The 27,883-nt window shown below is 39.7% G+C and overlaps 1 protein-coding gene and 2 non-coding genes across 8 annotated transcripts in view; 2 read left to right on the plus strand and 1 right to left on the minus strand.

The window, feature by feature from the left end:
• Tent4b (terminal nucleotidyltransferase 4B) overlaps positions 1 to 27,883 on the minus strand; it is an 83,430-nt gene that overhangs the window by 33,147 nt on the left and 22,400 nt on the right. The gene's annotated exons all lie outside the window — the stretch shown is intronic.
• LOC117283974 lies at positions 1,813 to 1,916 on the plus strand. Its single transcript, XR_004515020.1, has one exon. It is a non-coding gene; the product is annotated as a small nucleolar RNA U13 (small nucleolar RNA).
• LOC117283967 lies at positions 3,423 to 3,551 on the plus strand. The gene has a single exon (XR_004515013.1). It is a non-coding gene; the product is annotated as a small nucleolar RNA SNORA51 (small nucleolar RNA).

The following is a 27,883-nucleotide window of genomic DNA, read 5'->3' on the forward strand; positions in this document are numbered from 1 at the left end:
GAAACAATTAAAAAAAAAAAAAAAAAAAAAAAGATGGCAAAAGGAGTTTCTGAACTTGATGAAAAGTTAAAGAACAATCTAAAATTTTCTTTCAGTGCTGGGATTCTAGGCTTCCTATTAGCATATTATTTTGGAGGAAAATTATTAAAGGTTTTATAATAAACTGTTAAAGCAAAACTACCCTAAACATACAATATTCCATGGAACCATCACTTTTTATTAGTATATGTCTACCATACCGGAAGAGGGGGGAGAGGAACAAGGAAAAGAGTAGGATTATTAAAGCAAAAATATATGTGAACAGTAAGAAGAGGCCCCACTTTAGGTCTGCATGATCTTCCTACACAAAGCACAAACCTCGCCATCTCCCTGTAGGTAACTAGCCACATGTAAAATATCTAACAATAAGTACAAAATCTTGGCACTTTTCAGTATAGATTTTTAAATACTCTGAGGGGCTTCACGGAGTGCGCAGGTTTACTGCTGCGTAGTTTGCTTCACGGCTTAAATCTGCATGGCACGTGTATGAGTGCCAAGATGACTCACAGAGGAAGGAGACCAGAGGCACTCTGTAAGGAGCTCCCACATGTGATACACCTATACACCCAACAGCATCCAACTGCAGAGAAAACTTCAGTGTTTCCCACGTTTAGTCCAAATCCCAGTGAGACTCGTTACTAAATACTGCTCAACAATCATACCAGGTTCTTGTCTCTTGCAAGTTGTAAAGTTCTCCCGTTATCTGAACTCATGCATGATCAAAATACTAGGCTGTGGAGCTATGAAATTTATACTGGTCTTTGTCCCCCTTTCCTGGTACACAACTCCTAAAATCCTTGGAATCTCCAAAGTGGCCAGGATCCTTTTGCGTGCTAGTGAGTTGATTGAGGGCTGCCAGCCCCAACTCAGCTACAGGATGGGGACTGGATTAAGAGGGCAGAGGAGCTTAGAGCTAATCAGCAATGGCTAGTGGTTTACCTAAGCAGACCTACGTAATAAAGCCTCCATAAAAACCTCTGAAAAGCTTCAGGACAAGGGAACAGCTGGGGGCCTCCAGAAAGGAAACCCAGCACTCACTGGCCCAGAGGGTAGTGCATCCAACTCCACAGGGCAGAAGCTCCTGTCCTGCTGACTGCCAGACCCTGCCCTATCTCTTCATCTGACTGTATCCTTTAAAATACCCTTTGTAAAACTAACAGACAAAGCTGAACTTGGTGGTGCACACCCATAATCCCAGCTACTCAAGAGACTGATGCAGAAGGATGGAAAGTCGGAGGTCAGCCCAGGCAACTTAGTGAGATTCTGGTTCAAAAATTTTAAAAAGGGCTGTGAATGTGGCTCCACGGTTACACTCTTGCCTAGCACACTCTAGGCCCTGGGTTTAGTCCCAGTACTGCTAAATAAACAAATACTAATAAATGTGTTTTCCCGAGTCCTAAGAGCTGCTCTAGCAAATTAGCTGAATCTGAAGAGATCACAGCAATCCTAATTTGTAGTTGACTGCTCAGACAGCATGGATTAAAAAACCACCTGGGGCTTGCAGCCAGCATCTGGAGTGGGGCTCAGTCCAGGGACCCAGCCCTCCCTTTGCAATACAACATTATCACCAGGGAAGCAGTATAGGAAGTAATTGAGTTAGAGGACTCCCAGCTAGTGATTGCTTGCTTGGTGCATGTGCAAAAGCACCCACATGCGTGGTCACAGAGGCCCGTCTGTGCTGTGAAGGCATAGGAGAAACAGTTTCTTTTCTCCTCCGTTTGGATGTCAGTATTTTTTAAAAGGGAAAGTGAGCAAGAAAACACACTGTTCTCGATCCTTCGGTTCATGAGCATGATGACTGGGTGTTCATGCTGCATGCATGAGATGTGTGCCTCCCTCCACCCTTGTTACGATATCAGCACATTACCCTTCTGATCTGAGGAAAACAAACAAACAAACAAACAAAACACACTCTTCTCTGTTTACAAAAGAAAAATGATATAAAAGTAATATGATGAAACAAGTACCCCCAAATAACCTGAGAGACAGAGACAGAAACAGACACAGAGAATTTTTCAATTTGCTGGTGAAAAATTTACATTATTCTCAAAATTAATAACAAAAAATTTAATGTGACAAGGAGGTGTCCAAAATATAATAAGTTCCATGCTAAAAAAAAAAAAGTACAACTCACAGATAATTTAAGCCAAAGCAGAACCTTGGGGGGGAAAATCACTTTTGTTCTGAGTAAAGTTCTATCACAGATGGAAAAATGATGGCCTTCTAAAATGATACTGGATTTTACAGTGCCCCTCGTGGGGTAGAGAGAAGTAAAGATGTGGCCCTCAGAGTCTCCGTTACTCAGGTATGAGGTGAGAACCCACTTTACAATCTTCCCAGACAGGCCTGGGGTGGGGCTGAGTTACCAGGCACCCACAGAACCACAGCTGAGGAAGGGACCTTCCTCCAGCCTCCATGTGACCCCACAGGCCCCTCTGCTCAGCAAGGTCCCCAGAAGCTCATTCAAGCCTCTGTTCTGGGGAAACAGGGAAGACCCCTGCCCAACCTACAACATGTCTGGGGCTCCTCCACGCCAGGGTCAAACTTGCCCCTCTGCTACCAACTGCACACTTCCAGGAAGGAACTGACAAGTTCTACTCAGTAATGATCGGTCATAAGACGCATGCCTCCACACTGTTTTCAAGGCCAGCAATACCTAATTTTGAAAAGGATTTATGGAAAAGGCATTCACTTAGCATGTGTGGGAGGATGAATTACTACAATTGCTCCGGATGTGTTTGTTTTAATAAATAACAAATGGTCAGGGATTTAGCTCAGTGGCGCCACGACACTGCCTGCCTCGAAAGCCCAAGGTCCTGAGTTCAATCCCTGGTACCAAAAATAAATAACAAATAACACATAATTTTTAAAAATCTCCTCCTCATCCTCCAGAAGTATTTCCACAAAGGGACAAGAATATCCATAAAAGGATATTCACTATAACACTCATTATTTGGAATTCTAAAAACTTTAGAGATACAGCTGGTGGTACAGCCTGTACTCCTAGCCACTTGGGAGGCTGAAGCAGGATGATCTGAAGAGTTCAAGGCCAGCCTCAGCAATTTATCGAAATCTGTCTGAAAAAAGTTTTTAAAAGACCAGGATATAGTTCAATGACAGAATAACCCTGTGTTCAACCCCCAGTTCCACACACACAAAACAGATAATACAGCATCAACAGCCATCAAAATAATCCCAGGAAAACTCACTGACCTTAACCTCATCAACAATAATCCATGAAAAAGAATGAAATAAAATTCCACGAGCCAATACAGACCTTAAAAGATATTAAATTTATTTAAAAAACAAAAAACCAAAAAACACAAATAACTATTTATGTAGGAGCCCTTATGTGCATTAAAATACACAGTAAGAGAAACACAGGGCTCCTGTGCCTTACAGGCTGTGTCCTTACACTGACTGTACAGAAAGTAGAGGCAGAGGAGACCTCCTCCATCTGCACCTCCGCCCAGACCTGGTGCCTGGTCTGTATCAGGCGTGCAGAGACATGGAGTTGAGGTGGGGAGGAAAAACACACAGGGGCAGTATCTTCCAAGGAGAGAGATTTCTGCCCAGTGGGAGGTACTAACAGAATTACAAAGACTTTTTATCTTTCTGTACTAGTATGTGCATGAATACATTAAAAAAAAAAAAGCAAAAAGCATGTATTTGTCTGATTTTCTAACAAGGATTACTTTCTGCTTGGGGAAATTATAACCATGAGATCTGTGGCTTTTTTATAGTTTCCCAAGTGAAAAATAGGAACATGTGTACATGGGTGGACTCAGGAATGCGTGTGTTCCTGACTATTCCTGCGCAGAAAGAGGTATAAAGATACTAACAGTGATTAAATCCAGTGATTTGGGAGGAGAAGGATACACATTTAAAAAATGTATACAGGCCGGGGATTTAGCTCATTGATTCTGCCTCCTGCCTCACAAGCATAAGGACCCAAGTTTGATCCCTGGTACTGAAAATAAATTAAGTATAAAAAATGTATACATTTATATAGTCCACTTTAAATATATATACATGTTAATGACCACTGTGTATTTTTAAAATTAGAAATTTATAATAAAAATATTCATTAAAGAAGAGTAATGCTTTAAGGAGAAAGGCTTACACTAGGTTAATAGTGTAGCCTAGCAAAAGGTTACACAATTCACAAGCAGTGCAGAAGGGATTAGGTGGCCATCCTGTGGGCACTGTGGTCACCTAGGGACACAGAGGATCCCAACCCCAGGCACACAGCAGTGGATACAGACACTACATTTTGAGAAGTTACTATACATCTAAGGTAGTTATGCGCAGTTAAGTTTCTCCTGGTGTGTGACTCAAATTTTCCAGAGATTTATATACTGAAATGTGTGTGAATATGCAAAGCAAATTTCTAGAGGAATACACAGAAAGTGTTGGCAGGTCTTCCCCCTGGGGTGGGACTGTAAGTTGAGGCAGCAGATCACACTCTTTTGTATTATGTGGTTTTTCTCAATGCATGTAGGGACCAAGAGATGTGAGTAACTCAAACCCCAGAGCAATCTCAGGGCAATTTGAATGATATCTTCAAGAGGCTCTAGAATTCAAATTTACAAAGAAACAGTCACACACACATCCAGCTCCTGCACTTCACCTACCAGCCAGACATGTCTCCTGAGCTGTCACCTCAAACTCAGCAAAACAGAACAGAATTCCTGTCTTTCTCCCAATCCCAATCCCATTCCCATTCCTGCTCCTTATACTTTCCTAAATGGATATTTCAGAGTCTTTCCTGGTTCACCCTGATTTCTCACTCTGGTTGCTAAGAGAATCCTTATACTCAAAGTCAAAACCAAAACCAAAGGCTCTGCATCTCTGCCACTCCCACACCTGCCCTCCTGTGCCCCCACTCCTTCTGTCTTTCTGGGGTACACTCTGCACACTGTTCCCCTTCCTCCACCCACTATGTACATGCACCCCTCTTCCCCCAATGCAGAACCTCACAAGAAAACCCCCTGCACAGGTGTACCCATGGCTCTTACTGTCCACACTCAGATGGCCCTCCTCTGTAAACCCGGGGCAGAATGACATGAGAGCCTCCTCAAACACCTGGTGCTTATGGGCCTCCTTGCGGAGTTGTCAGCCCCTCTGAATCCTGCCTCTGAGGAAGTCACCCCTCATGCACAGGCCAGATGGCCACAAAATGACCTTCCCTTAAAATGAACTCTGTCCAGGACCCAAGGGAATGGATGCATTGTGGGGGAGGATGGGTGGACCAGAAGAGAGGGTAATTTGGCCCAAGAACCACTGATATCCTTTCCTTTATAGCTAAAAGAGAGAACCCACTTCTTAGAATGTACCTCCTTAAGAAACACATCTGCACATGACTGAGGCAAGCTCTAGGAAAATACCCACTTTAAGTATGTGGTTTTTGTTTTTCTAAAAAAAGCCAAGACTTAGAAGTATTTCAAGAATGGAATACTAAAGTCTGCATGATGTGCCTGATTTTGTAAGTAATTATAAAAACACCAGGTAACTTGACAAAAGCCATGCTAACTAAATAGGGAGATGCCCAGAACTAGCAATGAAAAGAAAAAGCCCTCCCCCGCGCTTATACTTGTGGACAAGAAATTTACAGCTGCAAATAATTCTCACAATCTCCTCTAAGATTAAAAAGGGGAGGGGACAAAATACAAATGATGATTTAAAAGGAAAGAGTGAGCCCACAGCTCTTGCTCTCATGAATGCTGCAGGCCCTTGAAAGGGTTATTCATCGCCAAGCAATGTCACATTTCTGTTAACTCCTCCCTGGACAGGACACAGGAATAAAAGGGCAGAGAACCAATCAAGACTTGTCTGTGTGTCCTACACTACAAAGCTTACTGTTTTTTCTTCTCCTAAGAGTTCCTCGTTCCTGCTTCCCTAGAAAGAGCATTTCTTTTAAATGCCATCACAGGTAGCTCTATTTCTGGACTAGTTTTTCAGGACAATGGTTCAGAAAGAGCTTTTCGGTTGATTTCCTCTCTTGTCTCTTCTCCCTCATGAAGAGAGACAATGAAAACTGATGACTTCTTCCACTCAGGCCATTTCCAATCAATTATAGTATTTATAAGGTTAAAGGAGAAAGGAAAAGAAATCACTGAAGATTTACCTTACCTACTTCTACTCAATTCTTTCCTCTTCCAGGGAAAATTCTGAATTTCCCCACCACTTTGAGTAGACCTAATCAAATTTTGGTGAAGATAGCAAGACTAAACTGGGCATGGTGGTGCACACCTATAATCCAAGTACTCAGGAGGCTAAGGAAGGAGGATCACTGTGAGTTTAAGGCCAGCCTGAACTATATAGCAAGACCCTGTCTCAAAAACCCAAAAAGCCTAAAGAATGATGGATAGTATTCTCTATCTACAGTCTAACATCTTGAGAGGAGGGAAAGCTTAGTTAATAAATGTATTCCTCAAATGAAAGTTTTTCAAATATTTGTTGAATGGAACAGGGCATGGTGATTCATACCTATAATCCAGCATTCTAGGAGGCTGAGACAGGAGGATCCCAAATTTAAGCCCAGCCTGGGCAACCTGACAACTTAGCGAGACACTGCCTCAAAATAAAAATCAAAAAAGCCTGCAGATACAGCTCTGAGTGAAGGCCTTGAGTTCAATCCCCAGTACTACAAATAAATAAACAGACAACCAAGTAAGTAAAATTGTTAAATGGAAAAAAACCCTACAGGAATAAATGAAGCTGAATCTTTTCCTTAGTTACAAGGTCAAAATACCAGTGAGAAATAGTTCAACCTACAGACTTGCTATAATGAAATCTGACATATTTAACTCAAATGATTCTATTGCCACTTTTTAGTTCTCTTTGGTGGAAGGGCTGGTGTTTAAGGACAGACACTGCTCAGTGAGGAAAGAGACAAGTGCCTGTCACCTTTCCATGTCAGAGTACTGGTGAAGAAGCCCAGGGACAAAGCAGGGGTCCTCACTTCCGAGAAGCCCTCCACAAGACAGTCACAATGTCCAGGGTTTACTGTTTACTTAGCACATAGTACACCTCTGGGAAACACCGGCTCTTGCTAATTATTAACAAATATTTAATTACAAAAGATAAAGAAGACAAAACAGTGCAGGTTAAGAACCCATACAGGTCTAACCCAGTCATCAGGACATCAGTCTCAGTGTCTGCTTTCAGGTCTGCCTTTTCTGTGTGTTTCAAAAGGCTTTCTAAACCATGAGACAGGAAAATATCTGCCTATCAAGAGAATGAGAAGACAAACCATGGACTGGGAGAAAATATTCACCATCCTCTACTGTTGAGCATTTCAGTTCCTTCTCATTTTTCATTGCTAAGTGCTTATATCTATACTTAAGTCTTAACTTTTCCCTAATAGTTAATTCCTAAGACTAGTATCTGAAATACACCTAAAATTTCTTAAAATTCAACAATAAAGAGGCCAGGCATGATGTCACATTCCTATAATCTCAGCATTCAGGAGGCTGAGGTAGGGGGATTGCCATAAGTTTGAGGCCCACCTGGACTACATAATGAGTTCAAGGCCAGCCTGAACTAAATAGTCAGACCATCTTAAAAAAAAAAAAAAAAAAAAAAAGGATGGAGCCAGGTGTGGTGGCGCATGCCTGTAATCCCAGCACTCAGGAGGCTGAGGCAGGAGGATCACTGTGAGTTCAAGACCAGCCTGGGCTACATAGTTCCACGTCAGTCTCAACTACACAGTGAGACCCTGTCTCAAAAAACAAAACAAAACAAAGAATGGCAAGTAAGTATATTAAAAAGATCTTTACTGTCATAAATAATTAGAGAATTGCAAATTTAAATGATACCACTATGAGAGCGGCCAAAACTCATCAGGCATGATGGCCTACATCTATAATCCCAGTACTCTAGGAGGCTGAGGCAGGAGGATCATGAGTTGCAGCCCAGCTGAGGCAATTTAACTACTTAATGAGACCCTGTCTCAAAGTAAATAAAATTTAAAATTTTTAAATTAAAAAGGGATGAAATGTAGTTCAGTATAAAGGCCTTGGGTTCAATCCCTAGTACTTTGTAACACACAGACACACACACATGGCCAAAATCCAAAAGAATGACATTCAGAATAATTAAAAATCTCATGCACAAAGACACGATTTCACACATGTGTAAATACCAAATAGTTTCTCTGGTGTGAAAAACTATAATAGTACATTAGATCCTAATGATATAATTGACCATGTGATATAGGAAGAAAAGGGCTAAAGGTGTAGGGAAAATGGGAAGGGTAGGGGAAAAGTAGTAAGGGAAAAGAAAAAAATATGAGAAAATGAAAAAATGGAAATAAAGTGTTTGTAAATGGGGAGGATAAGGGGGGGGGTGAAGGGAGGGCACGGACAAGGGGAAAAAAGTGAGAACCAAGAGCTGTCATGTAGAGGTACAAGATCCCAATAATGAATGTAATTGTACTGTATGCCTAAAATGTACCAATAAACTCAACAAAAGAAAAAAAAATTTTTAAATCTCATTTTCTGCTGGTAGGGATATAAAATGGTACAGCCACTCTACAAGACAGCTTGGCAGTTTCTTACAAAATTAAACATATGGGCTGGGGATGTGCTTAGTGAAACAGCAGCTACCTGGCACACTTTTAAGGCTCTGGGTTCAATTCCTAGCCTCGCCAATGAAAACCTGCTATATCCCCCACCCCATCTAAATATACTCTTACCATACAATCCAGCAATCATGTTCCTTGGTATTTACTCAAAAGGAGCTAACAACACACCCTCACAAAAACGTGCATATGGAGGATATTCATCACAGCTTAAAACTTAAAAGTAACCAAGAATTACTTCAGGTGAATTAAGTAAACTGGTACACCCATACAGTGGAGTATTATTCAGCACTAACAATAAATGAGCTATCAGGCCAGGAATTTTACAATGAATGCTGTTAACTGGAAGAAGCCAATCTGAAAAAGCAACACACTGCATTCCAACTACACGACATTCCGGAAAAGACTAAACTGTAGAGACAACAGGGTCAGCACTTGCCAGGGGTTGGAAGGCAGAAGAGTGAAACCTGATGTAAACCACAGAACATTTGATAATTATGTGTCAGTGTAGACTCAATTAATTGTAACAAATGTACTTCTCCGTCCAAGATCCAAAATAAAAGAGCCTGAGCCAGGGATTTAGCTCAGCGGTTCCACCACCTGCCTTGCAAATGCAAGGACCCAAGTTCAATCCCCGGCACCAAAAAGAAAAGTAAAAGAGCCTCTGTGTATGTGGAGGGGAGCAGGCACGTGGGAAATCTGTTACCTTCCCCTCAACCTTTATCACGAACCTAAACTGTTCTAACACAGAAAGGTAAGAAATTTTAAAAACTAACTGTATTTTCATTATTTACTTATTTTCCCCCCAGTTTAAATGTCACTTTTTCACCTGGTATTTAACCAGATATAATAAAGGGTGGGGATACATAATAGTTCCCTCCCATCCATGGGGGAATCACTCCAATACCCTCAATAGATGTCTGAAACTATGAATAATCCTGAACTTATGGTTTTTTCCTATACATATATGGCTATGAAAATTTTTAATTTGCACATTAACCAGAGTGAGAAGTTGAAGCAATATAGAATTATAATAAAACATTGTAGCCGGGCATGGTGAAGCATGCCTGTAATCCTAGCACTTGGGGGGCTGAGGCAGGAGGATTGCTGGGAGTTCAAGGCCAGCCTGAACTACATATGAGACCCTGTCTCAAAAAGCCAGTAATACTGATACTGATACTGAGATACTGCAATAAAAAAATGTGAATATGGTGTCTCTCTCTCTCTACCACTCTCAAGATAGCTTACCACACTTTGATCTTTTCACTTAAAGAATGCCCTTTACAGCTTCTTTGGGATATCCAAATTGCCAGCATCACTCCTCTTGTACTCTGTGACCATTATTAAGTAAAATAAGGGTTACTTGATAAGCACTGCCATTCTGAAACCCAGACAATGGGTCAACTACAATGGGGTCAGTGTCTATAGCATGGAGATCCGGACAAAGGGATGCTTCAAGTTCTGCCAGGGCAGTGCAAGACCTCGTCCTGTTACACCAAGCCACACGTACTTTAAAACTTACAAAGAACTCCACCAAAAGACTTCCAGACTTGACTGACAGATTTAGTAGTGTAGCTGGATACAAGGTAAATACTAAAAATCAATAGCATCCTTGTACACAAACAGCAGTCTCACTGAGAGTGAAATTAGGGAAACAATCCCTTTCACAATAGCATCCAAAAAAAGGTGAAATATCTAGGAATCAATCTAATGAAGGAGACAAAAGACCTCTGCACTGAAAACTACAGCACTCTGAAAAAAGAGACGGAGGAGGATATAAGAAAATCAAAAGCATCCTTTGTTCCTGGGTAGGAAGAATTAATATAGTAAAAATAGCCATACTTCCAAAACTGCTCTATATATTTAATGCAATCCCAAATGAAATCCTAACAGTGTATATATACTTCACAGAACTAGAGAAAATTATCCAAAAATTCATTTGGAACCAGAAGAGACCTAGAATAGCAAAAGCAATTCTAGGCAACAGACATGGCAGGGGGTATCACAATCCCTAATTTGAAACTATACTACAAAGTCACTTTGATAAAAACAGCATGGTACTGGCAAAGAAATAGACCCAAGGATCAGTGGAATAGATTAGAAGATGCAGAAACAACTCCAGACATACTCAACTACCTCATCTTTTTTTTTTTTTTTTTTTTTTTTTTAACCAGGGATCAAACTCCAGTCTTTGTGCCTGCAAAGCGGGCACCAGAACCACTGAGCTAAATCCCCAGCCTGCTACCTCATCTTTGACAGAGGGGCCAACCATCCTCAATGGAGGAAAGACAGCTTTTTCAATAAATTGTGTTGGAAAAACTAGATTTCAACCTGCCATAGTTAAAACTAGACCTCTATCTTTCACCATGCACTAAACTAAAACTGAAGTGGATTAAAGATCTAAATGTTAAAACAGAAACACTAAATTTGCTGGTAGATAAGTTAGACAGAACTTTTGAAGATATTGGCATGAGGAAAAGTCCTTATGAACAAATCCTCAGTCACATGGGAACTAGCACAAAGAATCAACAACTGGGATCTCATCTTTTTAAAAAGCTTCTGTACTGCCAGAGAAATCATAAGCAGAGCTAAGAAACAACTTACAATGTGGGAAAAAATCTGTACCAGCTGTTCCTCTGACAAAGGTCTTATATCTACAATATATAAAGAACTCAAAAAAATCAGGCCCACCCCAAAAATAAAGACCCAATTAAAAAAATGGGCATCTGAAATGAACAGACATTTCTCAGACAAACAAGTAAAAGCAACAAAGATGCATATGAAAAAATGTTCAACATCAATGGTCATTTGAGAGATGCAGATGAAAACAACACTGAGATTCCACCTCACCCCAGTAAGAATGGCTGCTATCAAGAAATCAACCAATAATAAATGCTGGCAGGGCTGTGGGGAGAAAGGAACCCTTCTTCATTGTTGGTGGAAATGCAGACTGGTACAACCACTGTGGAAATCATATGGAGATACCTCAAAGAACTAGGATTAAAAGTCCCATTTGACCCAGCAATTCACCTGCTGGGTATCTTCCCAAAAGAATTAAAAGAATCATACCACAGTAATATATACACACCCATATTTATAGTGGCACAGTTTGTAATAGCTAAAACTTGGAAACAGCCCAACTGCCCATCAACTGAGGACTGGATAAAGATGTGTGTGTTTTTTTTTTAATAAAATGGAGTACTACTCAGCCATAAAGAACAAGAAACTAGAGAGATTTATAGCTAAGTGCATACACAATGAGACCATACTCAAGTGAAACTAATATAAGTCACACATGAGTAAATACCAAATACTCTGGTATGAAAAAGTAAAAGTGTAAATAATTAAAATGTATAATTGATATTGTGTAATAGGAAGAAAAGGGTAGAGGAAGTGGGAGAGATAGGGGAAAGGTAAAAAAGGGAAAAGAAAAAATATGTGAAAAGGAAAAACATGGAAACAATGTCTTTGTAAACAGGGAAGGGTGGAGAGACTGAAGGGAGAGCTGGGGGAATGGGGGAAAATAAGAACCATGATGTGTCACATAAAGGTACAAGCTATCATCATTGGGATGAATATAAGTGTACTGTATACCTAAAGTGTATCAATAAATTTAATAAAGAAAAAATGAAACTTATGAGTCTAGAATTTTCCATTTAATATTTTTAGATCTCAGTTGACTGCGAAGTGAAACCATAGATGGGGGAGACTACATAATTTTCTTCCCTAAATAGTTAAACAAGTGTTCGGCACTCTTTGTTGAATATCCCATCCTACTGTCAGCGACAGAACACATTGGCTGCTCGAGCAGCCTGTGCCCTATACTCACCACATTCTACCACTGAACCGCTTTCCTGCGGCACAGCTCTTTCCCTACTGTTCCCTGTGATACAAAGCCAGCTGGTGGCTCTGGACAGGAGCAGACAGGGGTGGCTCCCAGTTATGATCATGGGCCAGGGACTGGCTTCTGCCTGAAGATTTTACATACTGGTGCTAAGGAAGGTCACTTTCTTCTTTGACCTGGAGGTATGAAAATAGAAGCCTAGAAGAATCAACAACTGTGCCTCCTTTTCCTCTCGCTGCACTAAAGCAGCCATCAGCAGAAAGAGGGAGACTCGCAGGGTGTGTGTGCCTCCTCTGCAGTCCCTAAGCAGGCAGAACCATCTAGAGCCTACCGGACCAGACAGATCCAGTCATGCCCTGCTTGGTTTCTTTCCCTTACACCTGAAAGTTTCCCAACTCAAACCCAGAGTCTTTGATATGCAGAAACTCTCACACATTGATGGCTCAAGTTTTGGGCTTTTCAGATCTATGGCTATTTCTATTCTAGGGCTCAAATTACACTTTAACACTCATATAAATCTACAGACAGTTTATAACACAAAACCAATTGTCCCCCAACTCACCTTTAGTTTTCATAATGTTTTGGCTATTTGCCTAGTTACTATTCCTGATGTACTTCAGAATCATTTTAACAAAAGTTCAGTTGAGACTTTTATCTGAATCACATTAATTAACAAAATAATGAGGTGATCTGACATCTTCAAGGTTTTATGCCACTTTCTGAAAAGATTTTTATTTTCCTCACCTATCTAGATTTGTTCTAAATTGTTCTGCAGTTGTGATGCTCTAGTAAGGTAAGTCCTTTTTTCTTCTTTAATGTATATTAATTACATTGACTGTGACATAGAAACACTAGAATACTTGTGTTACAGGTAACCAATTTTCTTACTCTACTACACTGGCTAGAATCACTAAGGTAAGGGCAAATAATACTGGTAAGTGCACATCTTTGCCCTATTCCTAGTTTAAGTGCAGTGTCAGTAGTGTTTCACATCATGTGTGTTGGCTTAAAGTGCTGCTCTTATCGGGTCAAGGAACTACCTACATATTTCTAGTCTATTCAAAGTGAACCCTACCCCTCTAGTACTGGGAATTGAACCCAGGGCCTTTACACTAAGCTGTATCCCCAGCTTTTGTTGTGATCCTCCTCACTCAGCATCTGCTGAGATTACAGACATGCACCATCACCCCAGCTAGTTATACTCTTTTTTACAGATACTATTCATTTAAGAGTTTACACAATAGTTATTTTCAACAAGCATTTGTCATAAATCAAAATGGTAGCTTCTTACCTTGATGATTATAAAGAAACTAGGGCCAGGGATTTAGCTCAATGGCACTGTGCCTGTCCCACAAGCACAAGGTCCTGACTTCGATCCCACCACCACCACCAAAAAAGAAAAGAAACTAAAAGTGACAACTCTAAATAGGTGGTTTCCTGCAAAACAAATCTCACAAGCCGTTAATATTATATTAACAAAAATGTTTAAAGTTTAAAGCTGGGCATGGTGGCACATGCCTATAATCCCAGCACTCGGGAGGCTGAGGCAGGAGGATCGCTGCGAGTTCAACATCACCCTGGGCTACATAGTGAGTTCCAGGTCAGTCTCAAATACATAGTGAGACCCTGTCTCAAAAAAAAAAAAAAAGTCAAAGAGAAACCTATTACCCTATGGGTAACATTCCTAATAGCAAACAAAACAATATAAATACATCTAATAATAATAACCAAAGAGATCACAGGAAGAGATTTTCTAAATATGGTTAAGATTTTAAAACAATGAAGATAGGCCAAGACATAGCTCAGCAGCATAGCACCTGCCTGGCAAGCATAAGGCCCTGAGTTCAATCCCCAGTACCAAACAAACAAACAAGAAACTTGAAGATTTTCTATAATTCTGTGATTATAAAAATTCTGTACTAAATTTTGTACTGCTTCAATCCTGTTAAATCTCTCAGACCAAATTTATCCTAGGTACATATGTGTCATCTTCCACCTAACTTGTCTTAAAATCTGCTGTCTACAGATGTCATTAGTGGGCACATTTTGTAAAATCTACTATGTGAAGTTCTACACAAACTATTTCTTCCACTCCCCAGACCTGGGATGATTACTATTCGAAAAGAATTTCTACTGTGTCTATATAAGCAACATAGCACTTTTATCAAAATAATGCTTGTTCATCAATCTTATAAATACTGTCACTGTAATTACTCTTATTCCTGAAAATAAGCTAAGATTCTTAAGATGTATGGCAAGGTTAGGTAAAAAGAACTACGTAGCCTAAGATATGTATATTCATTTTAATACATATATATAAAACACAGTTTTTAATTTCAGATATCTATAAATAAAAGTCAGACCTCGAGAAGGTAAAAAAAAAAGCCAAAGAAAATGTTTAAATTAAAAATACATTAGTTGGCGGGGCATGGTGGTGCACACCTATAATCCCAGCACTCGGGAGGCTGAGGCAGGAAGATGACTAGGAGTTCGAGACCAGCCTGGGCTACATGGTGAGTTCCAGGTCAGTCTCAACTACATAGTGAGACCCTGTCTCAAAAAAACAAAGCAAACCAAACAAAAAAACCATTAGTTGAAAATATGTAATCATAATGTTTATAAACAGCATACTGTTTAACTTACAGTACTTTTTTACAAATATAACAAGATGGTCTATATTTTAACAGGGACTTTCATACTCTTTTTAGAGACTATTAATGAATACAACATGACATCTAAATGTTTCTTTGTTCAAAGCCATTTCCTACCTGTTTCCTATTTTGTCCTCGCCATTGCTCTTCTTACTGTTTTCACTCATTTTACATAGAAGTTTTGAAGCTCATTAAAAATGTCCATTATATAAAGTTATCTAATTGTTATATACTACAGATAAATTCAAATAATAAAGAATTTTTAAAATTATGTACTTTTACTAGTACATATTTGCAGTATATAACGATGGCATTCACGGGGGTGTTTTATGCGTATAACATATCTGAATTCTTTTTTGTCCCTTCCCCTCTCACTTCTCTCTGTTCCCTCCAACTCTGGATCATCTGCCCATTTGAAAATGCTCTGTTTTTATTTTTTTATTGGTTTTCTCTTTTTCTTTTAATCCTTTTTCCCTTCCTTCCCTCCCACCTTCATTTCTTGTTCCTCTTCCCATTTGAAAAAAATCTCCCTACTTCCTATTATCTATCTGTTCTTTATTTTGCTCTTCATTTATATTTTGGGTTTCTCATATAAGAGAAATCATGTGCTATTTATTTATTTAGTTAGTTAGTTTTAGTTTTAGTTTTTTGAGACAGAGTCTCACTATGTAGTTGAGTCTGACCTGGAACTCACTACGTAGCCCAGGCTGGTCTCGAACTCACAGTGCTCCTCCTGCCTCAGCCTCCCAAGTGCTGGGATTACAGGCCTGCGCCACCATGTCCAGCTTAATCATGTGCTATTAAAACCACACATAGTTTTAGAAAACACTGTGATTTTTAAGAGATCCCATAATTACTTTCTTTTGTTTTACTAATAGAAAATAAACTATAGGTTAGGGATTTAGCTCAGTGGTGTGCCACCTTCCTTGAAAGCACAAGGTCCTGAGTTCAATCCCTGGTACCTGAAAAAAACAAAAACAAAAACAAAAATAAATAATCTAAGTATTGTAAAACTTTCCTTTCTACATCCTGAAATTTTAATAAGAAAAATATGCTATATTGGGGTTGGGGATCTAACTCAGTGGTAGAGCACTTGCCTAGCATGAGTAAGGTCCTAAATTCAATACCTAGGATTGCAAAAGAAAACAAAACTGCCCTCTCCAAGCCATCTTACTTCACCCGTCTTTTCTTTCATGGCTCATGCACATGTTACTATCCAGTATCTTTGAGGGCAGCGTCAAGTCTGAATTTGGGCCCTGCCATCAGCTCACTGCTTTATCATTCTGACTTCCCTCTGAGGCCCTCTTTCAGCTTCTATTCTGCTTCATCGGGTCATTCAAGGACAGTGGACTTACTGAGAGCCTAAAGGTTTCTCCAGAAGAATCGCTCTCAAGAGTTCTGTTCTCCAACAGCTACAGGACTGTGACAAGTGCCCTACCCACTTCTTACCTGGGCTTCCAAGGGGCCTCATCTGGACAAAGCGTCTAACTTCTGAAAAGTACATGTTTTTTCAAAGAGCCCTTACCTAGTCTCTGAGCCAAAGCGTTCATCATAATAAAATACAGATTAGGAAAAATTTCTAAGTAGAATTTTTTTTATGGGGAATAATCCCTTTCTCCAATATACAGAAAATCAATGACAAGACCAAACTTGAAAACAAATCTCACTTGAACACAACCACTACTTAAAGCCACCCTCCTTGAACTTCAGAACACCAGTCTCTCTGGCCTGTAACTGCAGGACTTAAACTAGCAGCACCACAGGTCAGTGGTGAACCTACGCCACATGTACCACAGTGGGCTGTTTGTATCACTGAAAGTTCTAAAAGGTTTGCTATCCCTGCCATAGGTTATCAGGTCTCTAGTCTCAGACTAAGAGCTCTGAAACCTCCAATCTTAGACTGGAAGGTCTCCAGCTTGTAGCCAGCCTGCTGTGGGGCTCTGTCAGCTTCCATGACCGTAAGAGCCAAGAGTAATAAATCCCCTCTAAATCTGTGTGTCTATCCATTCATCTATCCATTCATCTACCCACCATCCATCCAAATCTGACTAGCACAAATTTTAGTATTGGGAGTAGAGTTGTTATAACAGATCCTGAAAATGCAGAAGCAGCTTTGGAACTGAGGAATGGGTAGAGGCTGGAAGAATGTGGAGAGCAGGTTAGCAAGTGGCACACATGCTGTGATGGAAAACTAAGGATAACTCTGGCGAGGGCTCAGAAGAATAAGAGCTCTCAGTCTCTAGCCCCTCTCCCTTTTTCATTTAAGGATACCACAAGAAGGCCCTCTCCAGGTATGGGCCCTTTCAGTTCAGACTCTCAGGCTCCAGAGCTGTAAGAAAGAAAACTGCTCTTTGTAAAATAACCAGTATCAGGTAATCTGCTATAGCAGTACAACAGACTGAGCCATCAATTTTCCTCATTCTTTGTCCCTGTGCCTGTAAAAGAGGGACATTTGTGCTCCCTCTGCAGCTCTACCAGGCACCAGCCTACTGCCTGGCACCTGACACACATTCATGTCCCCACCCGACCCTTAGGGTTCAGCCATGGCTCTTCGGAGTTCACACATCCATGGGGCAATGACAGAGTATGACAGTCCTATCTCTAAGACAAGTCCACCAAAACAGCGGTAACTTAGTATGTGGCAACCAGCCATCCCTCTTGTCCTTTCAATCAACCCTTCGGTCCTCCTCCTCCTTACTACATTCCCACAAACACTTACAGAAGGTGGTACCATGCTGAGACTGCGCCAGGCCTTGGTCCAATCATAGGTGCGCATCCCATCTGGACTCTAAGCTTGCCACTCTGCGCCATCCGCCTGACTCATTTAGCCCTTGGCCCTTTGCTGAAGCAAAAAGTTAACCCCAATGTGTTTCAACAAATATCCAAATACCTCATAGTCCCTTATCACTCCCATACCAGAGGCCAGCAAACAATACCCAAAAGGACAAACCTAGCCAATTTTCACACAGCCCACAAGGTAAGAGTGCCTACACTTTTGAATGGTTGAAAAGAAGTCAAAAGAAAAATTACACTGGTGGCATATGAAAATTATATACAATTCAAATTACAGTGTACATAAATTATTTTACTGGAAAAGATCCTCATTTGTTTACATATTGTCAACAGCTGTTTTTGCATGTTAGAAGAGCAAAGCCAAACAGAGGAATAGAGACAAGACCAAGAAAGCTTAATATGTTAATATCTTCACAGAAAAGTCTCTGACCCCTGCTTACATATAGGTCCCATAACACATTCAAGAGTAACTTGATACTGTAAACTGGGCATGGTGGCACACACCTGTAACTCCAGCACTCAGGGAGACTGAGGCAGGAGGATTTCAAGTTCAAGCCAAGCCTGAAATACTCAGTGAGACCTTGTCTCAAAATAAATTTTAAAAACAAATTGTTTTATGAGACAGGGTCTTGATATTTAATTGAGGCTAGCCTTTAACCCACTATGTAGCCTAGACTGACCTTGAACTCATGGCAATCTTTCTGCCTCAGCCTCCCAAGTGCTAGGATTACAGGTGTGCATCTCCAGCTCAAAATAAGTAATTTTTAAAAAGGGTTGGAGATGTAGCCCAATAGTGTCCCCCTCAAAAAGAGTAACTTGATACATCAAGTCTAGTCTACTTGTCTAAAGTGCCATGTATATTATTTGGCAGGTAAAGTTATAGATTTTTTTCTTTTTTGTGGTTCCAGGGATTGAACCCAGGGACTCATGCATGCTAGGCAAGTACTACACCACTCAGCTATAACCTCGGTACTTTAACAACAAATGTCTCCTCAACATCTCCTCCCAGTTCCTCACATTCCCACCCCAGCTCATATCAGGATTAAGAAGGTCATACTTATTATTGGTATTTTTAAAGGCTCAGCATTAACTGCTAAGAGTTTAGTCCTACATAAAAAATTTAAATATATTTTAAAAGTAGTCATTAGGATGGCTATATTATAAAGCAGAAATTAATAAGTGTTGGCAAGGACACAGCAAAACTATAATCCTTGTGCAATGCTGATGAGAATGTAAAATGGTTCAGTCGCTGTGGAAATAGTGTGTCAGTTCCCCAAAAGAAAGACACCGAATTAACATATGATATGATCTAGGCAAATCTACTGCTGGGTACACACGCATTTAAAAGAACTGAAAGCAGAATTCAAACAGAACCTTGTACACACAGGTTCACAGCAGCCAAAAAGTGGAAGGACTTAAGTAGCCATGGAAGGGTGGACAGAGAAACAAAGTATGATGTACCAACATAGCCAGGAGCAAGGGTAGGAGCATTCACCTCTAATCCCAGCTACTACTCGGGAGGTTAAGCAAAAAGAATTAGAAGTTCAAGGCCAACATGGGCAATTTTGAAGTTTCAAAGTGAAGATTTTTTTAATTCTTTGAAACCTTTTTATTTTTATTGATATATTTTTGCAATACAAAACGATTAAATTCTTAGCAGAGAGCTGATACATGTACATAACAAATCTTAACTCTTTGTTCATCCCATTTCCCCTCATATGTATTTTTGTTTATTAGAACATGTATGAAAGGACTGGGGATGTAACTCAGTGGTGGAGCATCTGTAATATCCAAATTCAATCCTCATTACCAACACCCCCTCTTTTTTCAGCTGAAACAAGGAAAGAAAGAAATTCTAATATATAACATGGATGAACCTTGAGGACATTCGTTTAAGTAGAATAAGCTAATCACAAAAGGACAAATACTGTTTGATTATACTGTCAAATCTCTATCACAGATACAATGTTCAATGGTGACTATCAGGAGCTGGGTAGATGGGAAAATGAAGTCTGTAGTTAATGGATATGGAGTTTAAGCTGGTAAAAATACAAAGCCCTGCAGATGGATGGCAGTAACAACAACGTGAATGTACCAATGCCACCAAACTCTACATTTAAAAAATGGTTAAGATAGTAAATTTTTTTGTGTTTTATGGCAACTTTTTGGGGGGTCTGTTTTGGTTTTTTGAGGCAGGATCTCCCTTTGTAGTTTAGGCTGGCCCTGAACTCACTATGTAGCCAGCCTCCCAAGTGCTGAGATTACACACATGTGCCACCAAGCCTGACTTATGACAACTTTTTTAAATGTAGCTAACTAGGGCCGGGGATTTAGCTCAGTGGTTCTGCCGCCTGCCTCGCAAGCACAAGGACCCGAGTTCGATCCCCAGTACAAAAAAAAATAAAGAAATAAAATGTAGCTAACCAAAAGAACTGTCTTTAACAAAATGTGCTACATTCATACAACAGATATAGAAAGGAATGAAGTATAGAAAGGAATGAAGTACTGGTACACGTAATGTGGATAAACCTTTAAAAACTGTGCTGAGGGCAAGAAGCTGGACAGGAGATTATATGTTGTATGACTCTATACATGTGAAATATGCAGAATAGGCAAATCTACAAAGAAAGAGCACTGACTGCTGCCAGGGCAGGAGAAGGCTGTGGGGAGTCACTACTCAATGGATGCAGGTTTTCTATCGGGGATAAAATGTTCTAGAAACGTGGCCACAGTTGCACAATACTATGACTGTACTTGTGCCACTGAATTGGTCACAGTGGCAAATTTTGTGTTGCATATTTTACTACTATTAAAAAATATATAGAAACTAATGTTATTTTTAAAAAGCCAGCTAACAATTCCCTTAGATATCATGTTGCTAATCAGCAAAGACATAAAGTACTAACTTACCATAGCAGTATATTATTTGGTATGTTCTTAGTTTCATGAAAAGAAATAAAATAAAAATCATTTGCTCGATAAATATGATTATCTGGTTATTTCCTGACATGTATTTAGAAAAACATTACATTTTGTTTTTGTACTGGGGATCAAACTCGGGGCCCTTGCGCTTGCGAGGCAGGTGGTGGAACCACTGAGCCAAATCCCTGGCCCAAAACATTACATTTTAATAGATATACTACAATTAGATTAGGGCATTATTCCACATCATATATGCAAAATAAATAATAGGTTTGATTTGAGGTATTGTGTAAGGAGTTCACACCAATGAGAAACACACCGCAGCTGGATGCAGTGGTGCAACCTGTACTCCCAGCACTGAAGGAAGCTAAAGCATAAGGATCACAAGTTCAAGTCCTTCCAGGGCAATTTACTGAAGCCTTGTCTCAGAATATAAACAAATAAATAAGGAAGCTGGGGATGCAACTCAGTGGTAGAGCATGCCAAGGTTCGATCCCTAGTACCATAGAAACACACATTCTCTCTCTCCAGAGAGAGCTGGAGGAAATTTTCTCACAGGAGACCCCCAGGGCCTCAGTTCATGTCTTTTCTTGCCTTCAGATTTATCTGAAGAGTTGATCCTTTCCTCAAAAAAGCAAAGGAAAAAGCTATCTCTGAGTAGAAACAAGTGCCAAAAGCATTTATAATTAAAGAAACATGAAAGTTCCTTCTTTCAAACTCTATCCTGGCATAACTCATTTCCAATATTTTAAAATCAAACGGCAGTCTTGCACTTTAAATAGAGACAACTTAGTTGAGAACTTAACTGAGAAGACAATATTCTCCAGGGTCACGTAAACCATGTAAAACAAAACTAACGTAGTAAAAGCCAACTTGACAATTTTGGCACTAGAATTATTATTACTTTTGTAAAATTATTTTTTAAATACAAACATCATATCTAAGACTAAGAACACAGGCTTTTAATTTGGTTATATTCAATAGAGAAAGCAGTAAAATAAGAGCCATAGATGTAAGAGATGAGAAAAGCTGACATTACAATGCAATCCAGGAAAAGATGGAAAACCTGCTACAGCTGAGGAACCCTGCCATCATTAAGAGCAGACGACAGCTGCTCTGCAAATGGCTACTACGGAAAACGCAAGGGGAAAACAGCTCCTCCTGCTAAACTAGGATGCCAGCATCTCTACCTCTGGGAAATGCACAGGATATAAAGCAATACTTCTCACCCTGAGAAAGCGTCACAAACTGATCTACAGACTAGTCCTATATGAGAAGTTTAACTGTACCCTTTTTTTGGAGACAGGGTCTCACTACGCAGTTCAAGCTGGCTTTGAATCAATATGCAGCCTAGGTTGGCCTTCAACTCTTGATGATCCTCCTGCCTTACCCTCAAATGCTGGATTACAGCTATGTACCCCATAGCTGGCGCTGTACCTAATTTATGAATGTTTTCTTTTTATAATTTTATGCATAAAAGTTCATACTTGTGTGAATTCTTAAGTAACATTATAATAAAGGTTAGAGTATCAAGATCATTCAGCAGGGGAAAAAACTGGATATTTATATACAAAAGAATGAACTTGAACGTACCATACACAATAATTAAATCAAAATGGATCAAAGACCTCAACTTAAAGAGCTAAAGCTATAACTCTGGGAAGAAAAAATAATGTATCTGGCAATGATTTCTTGAATAGGACACCAAATGCACAGGTAACAAAAGAAAAAATAAAGTTCAATCCCAGGCGAGGCAACTCTGTGACTCACCAAGACCCTGTCTCAAAAAAAAAAAGCTGGTGTGGTGGTCGCCTGTAATCCCAGCAACCAGGAGTCTGAGACAGGAGGATCACTGTGAGTTCGAGTCTGGCCTAGACTATGCACTGAAACCCTGACAGAAGAGGGAAGGGGAGGGGAAGAAGGCCACACCTAATAAAAACTAAAATATCTGTACATTAAAGGACACTGCCAGGTACACGTGGTGGTGCATCCCTATAATCCCAGCCCTCAGGAGTCGGAGGCCGGAGAATCACTCCGAGTGTGATGGCAACCTGAGCTACATGGAGAGTACAAGGGCAGCCTGAACTGCCTAAGGACATGCTGTCTCAAAAACACAAAACAACAAAAAAGGACACTGCCCAGAAAGTGAAAAAATAATCCTTAGAATGACAAAGGATATTTCTAAGTCCTGTATCTGGGTAGAGGGATAATATTAAGAATATATAAGAACTCCTATGATTCAACAACAATAAAAATTCAATTCATAAATGATCAAAGGATTTGAGTAAATATTTCTCCAAACAAAGTATCCAATAAACACACGAAAAGGTACTCAACATTAGTCATCAGATAAATAAAAATAAAAACCACAATACAGTATCGTCATCACTTCATACCTTCTAAGATGGTTACATTATTTTTTGGGGTTTTTTTTTTAGAAGAAAGTAAGTTTTGTGAGGATGGGGAGAAACCAGACCCTCAAATGTTGCTAGTCAGATTTTAAAATGATTTCACCACAGTGGAAAACAGTCTGGCAGTTCTTCAAAAAGTCACACATATGCCAGACTCAGTGGGGCACACCTGTAATCCCAGTTACATGAGAGACTAAGAAGGACCATGAGTTCAAGGTTGGGTAATATGATAAGACTCCGTGTCAAAAAAAATTATATATATAATATATATATATCCCAATACTGGGGGTTGAACCCTGGGACCTTCAGACTGAGTTATACCTGCAATCTTTCTTTATTTTGAGACAGGGTCTCTTTAAGTGGCTAACTTCCCCAGGATGGACTCAAATTTGTGAACCTCCTGCCTCAACCTCCAAGAGTGCTAGGATTACTATACCCATATCTGTGCCACCATACCCAACACATTTTTAAAATAAACAAAATAAAATTTAAAAAGTTAAAAAATTGAATTATCACATGATCCAGCAATTCCATTGTGAGATACCATCCAAAAAGAACTAAAAGCAGGAACTCAGATACTTGTATATTAATGTTCACAGCACCATTCTTCACAATAGTCAAAAGATGGAAACAACCCAAATGTCCATCAAGAACAAATGGATAAACAAAATGTGGGGGGCCAGAGAGTTAACTCAGTGGTGTCACCACCTGCCTCGCAAGCACAAGGACCAGAGTTTGATCCCTGGTATCAACAGAAAAAATTAAAAATTAAAAAACAAAATGTGGAGCATATACACACAAAGGAATATGGACATTCATAAAGGAAATGGAGCTGGGTGTGGTGGTGCATGCCTGCAAAGCCAGTATCCGGGAAGCTGTGAGGCAGTAATGAATTTGAGGCTATCCTGCAATACATAGCAAAACACAGTCTCAATAACCCCCAAAATAAACGAGTTCGATCCCCAGTATGAAAATAATAACAACAATAATGATAATCATAATTTTTTAAAAGCTGCACCCTTATTGAAAAGGGAGTAGGGAATTCAAATTTGTAAAAATCAAGTGGCAAGTGCTTAGGTTCACTGTTACTCTCTATCCTCTCCATGTTTGACATATTTAATTGAAATAAAATGTAAAATGACTAAAAATCAAAAGTTTGCCTAACTCTCAATTCCATAGCCATTCTATAATGGAATGCATGTACTGTTTGCTGACATAGGGCAATGTACCAGAACATATTATCAAGATCACCTAGGAAGCCAAGCTGATGGCACAGGCCTATAATCCCTCTGGGAGGCTGAGGCAGGAGTATTACAAATTTAAGTCCAGCCTGGGCACTCAGAGACTTAGTAAGAACTTGTCTCAAATTAAAATATTGGCTGGGGATACAGTTCAGTATGAAGGCTCTGCATTCCATCCCCAGACCATCCCCCACCAAAATCCACCAAGGATGTTCCTGCCCTCTTCCCCAGACCAAAGGTGCCAATCACCATTCACTAGCCAGACTGATTTCTCACTCTAAAACCATAATTGGTACAATTTGTTTGCCTCAAAATTTTCAAGAAAAATAAACATTAATTCCAATTAAAATTAATGTGTAACAGCTGTAGCACTGATATCAATACACAAGTAAATTCCTATCAGGCTAGTAGTACAGACAATGTTGGTTGAAAATGAGTTAGTGGAAGTACTGTAACTGAAAATTATCATTAAGAAAGTGCAAAAATTCCTCCATGAGCCAGGAATTTGGAGGCAACTACAACTTGGAGCTCACTATCTTCCAGTTACACTAACACCAGGCTGAAGAGAAGCCCAGAGCCATCCTTATCATCTCTAGGTGTGTCTGTCTCTCCCTCGCACTTTCAGAGTATGGTATGTGCTTAGGTCTTTTTTAAAAAGCCGAGACACTATTTCCATGTAAATACAAGAAACATGTGAGCAAAGTGGGCTTAAAATGGCACTAATGACCCAAAGCATGAAAATCCCCAAGTATCTACCCAGAAGAAATGAAAATGTATGCTCACACAAAAACTTGAACATTAATGTTCATAGCGACATTATGCACAATAGTCAAAATCTGTAAACTAAATCTACTTCAGCTGATGAATGGATAAATAAAATGCAGCATATAAAGGCAACAGAGTATTATTCAGTCTCATAAAGGATAAAGTACTGGTATGTGCTCCATGGATAAAAACATTTAAAGTGAAAGATGGTAGACACAGAAGGCCACATATCATATGGTTCCATTAACATAAAATGCCCAGAACAGTCAAATCTGAAAGCAGACTGGTAGTTGTTTAAGGGCTGGGGGATTTCAGGAGATATGGGCAGTAAATGCTAATAGAGTTTTACCCTTGGGTGATGAAAATGTTCCAAAACTTAATGCAGCGATGATTATAAAAGCCTAGGACTACATTAAAAACCACTGAAACTACACACTGTAAACAGGTGAATTATAATCTCAATGTTATTTTTATAATAGCAGGACCCTATCATAGCCACTATCTCCAACTCCCACCAAAACAACACAAAATAAGCAGAACAGAAACTAGGCCCTGAAAACTAATAAAAACTTGTACATTAGGGAATGCATGTCTTAAAGAAAAAAAAAAACCCAACCCAAATAACTTGATGTGTACTTTTAACAAGCAAATTACTGCCTCTCTTGAATACTGAAAATACTTGTGGACCACTTTATATAAGGGCCTACAGAGTACCTGGGAAGGTGGGGTCACCACTTAATTATGGCCTTGAGAGCTTTAATGTAAGAACATCTAATCACACAGCCCCACTGGCTTCTCCACAAGTCAGCAGGGAACCCATGAATCTGCACCCGCCCATCTCAGCACTCTCCTGGGCACTGCTGCTCCCACAGGATCATCAAGAATCCACACAAGCTCAAAAGATCCTTTTCGCCATCAATTTCCTCACCAAGGAGCGTATACTACATGCCTTTTTATCTGCCCTTACCTTAAGGAGCTTTATTTCATTTTATGGCACATTCTTCTCCACTGAAGACATGCTGCCCATTTCTGAACCTGCTGAGAACCTACCTCACCTTTTACTTTAAAATGAGATTTTTAAATTCATATTCTTTCTCTCCCTCTCCCCCACTTTTTTGTCTCTGCCTCTTCCTCACTCCCTCTTCCTCTCTCTGTGCTAGGAAGAGAACTAAAGGCCTTGGGCATGCTAGGCAAGTACTCCACCACTGAGCTACCCCTTGCTCTCATCTACTTCTCGTGCAACTACATACTTAACTTTCAAATGACAAAAACACACTAACACACTGGTAAGGCTTCAAAGAGAATTAACAGTCCAATGAACTCATTCGCACATATCTCAACACACACACACACACACACACACACACACACACACACCAGCAAACCTGGAAGGTAAAAATCTCACAACAGCCATGCCAGAACACAAATAAGTAAAATGTTAAAAACCTAATACACGTGGCAGTAAAGAGGGACCAGGGAGTCTTAAGAAGTTTCCCTGTTCGCTGCTAACCCTCATAATCTCTTTGCAACATATAATAAACACAGAAATCTTATTTTTGAGCAACACAGATGGAGATACTAGCTGAAAGTAAACAACACTTTGTATAAGTGCATAAGCTTTCCAGAGCTTTATTTACAGTAGGCCAAAAAAAAAAAGCAATTTAGCTGTCCAACAGTAGAAGAAAGCTTCAGTAAAGTCTGGCCTATTCATACAGAAAAATACATTCACACATACAAAAGCTGCATGTGTGGACTATATAAATATAATGGGGAAAAGCCATTCAAAATGTAAACTAAGGGAAGCATTAATACCTCTCATGTTGATGAAAATTACTTTTTGTTATCCCCCTCATCCATGGGTTTGAGGTAGAAGATATTTAAGTAATATTTCTCCTAACAACTTCAAAATCAAACTAGGAAAGGTGGCACAAATTTGTAATCCTTGGTACTCAGGAGGCTGAGACAGGAGGGTCACAAGTTCAAGGCCAGAGAAAGTAACTTAGGAAAACTCTGCCTTAAAGTAAAAAATTTTCTGCTGGGTGTTGTGCTGCATACCGGTAATCCCAACACTCAAGGCTGAAGTAGGAAGACTGCTATGAGTTCGAGGCCAACCTAGGTTACATAATAAGTTCAAGACCAGCCTGAACTACATAATAAGACCCTGTCTCAAAAATAAAATAAAAATCTTAAAAAGGTCTGAGGATGTAACCCTAGGTTCAATCACTAATACTCCCCCAAAAAATTCTGAAAGTTTTTTTTTTGTTGTTGTTTTTAGGTTTAAGTAGGAAGACTGCTATGAGTTCGAGGCCAACCTAGGTTACATAATAAGTTCAAGACCAGCCTGAACTACATAATAAGACCCTGTCTCAAAAATAAAATAAAAATCTTAAAAAGGTCTGAGGATGTAACCCTAGGTTCAATCACTAATACTCCCCCAAAAAATTCTGAAAGTTTTTTTTTTGTTGTTGTTTTTAGGTTTTGTGTGTGTGTGTGTTTGTGTGTGTGTGTGTGTGTGTGTGTGTGTGTGTGTGTGTGTGTGTTTTGAGGCAGGGTCTCACTATGTAGTTGAGACTGACCTGGAACTCACTATGTAGCCCACGCTGGTCTCGAACTCCCAGTGATCCCTGTCTCCG

Source organism: Fukomys damarensis, unplaced genomic scaffold (genome assembly GCF_012274545.1).
Source record: "Fukomys damarensis isolate Sample0158 unplaced genomic scaffold, DMR_v1.0_HiC HiC_scaffold_32, whole genome shotgun sequence".
Lineage (NCBI taxonomy): Eukaryota > Metazoa > Chordata > Mammalia > Rodentia > Bathyergidae > Fukomys > Fukomys damarensis.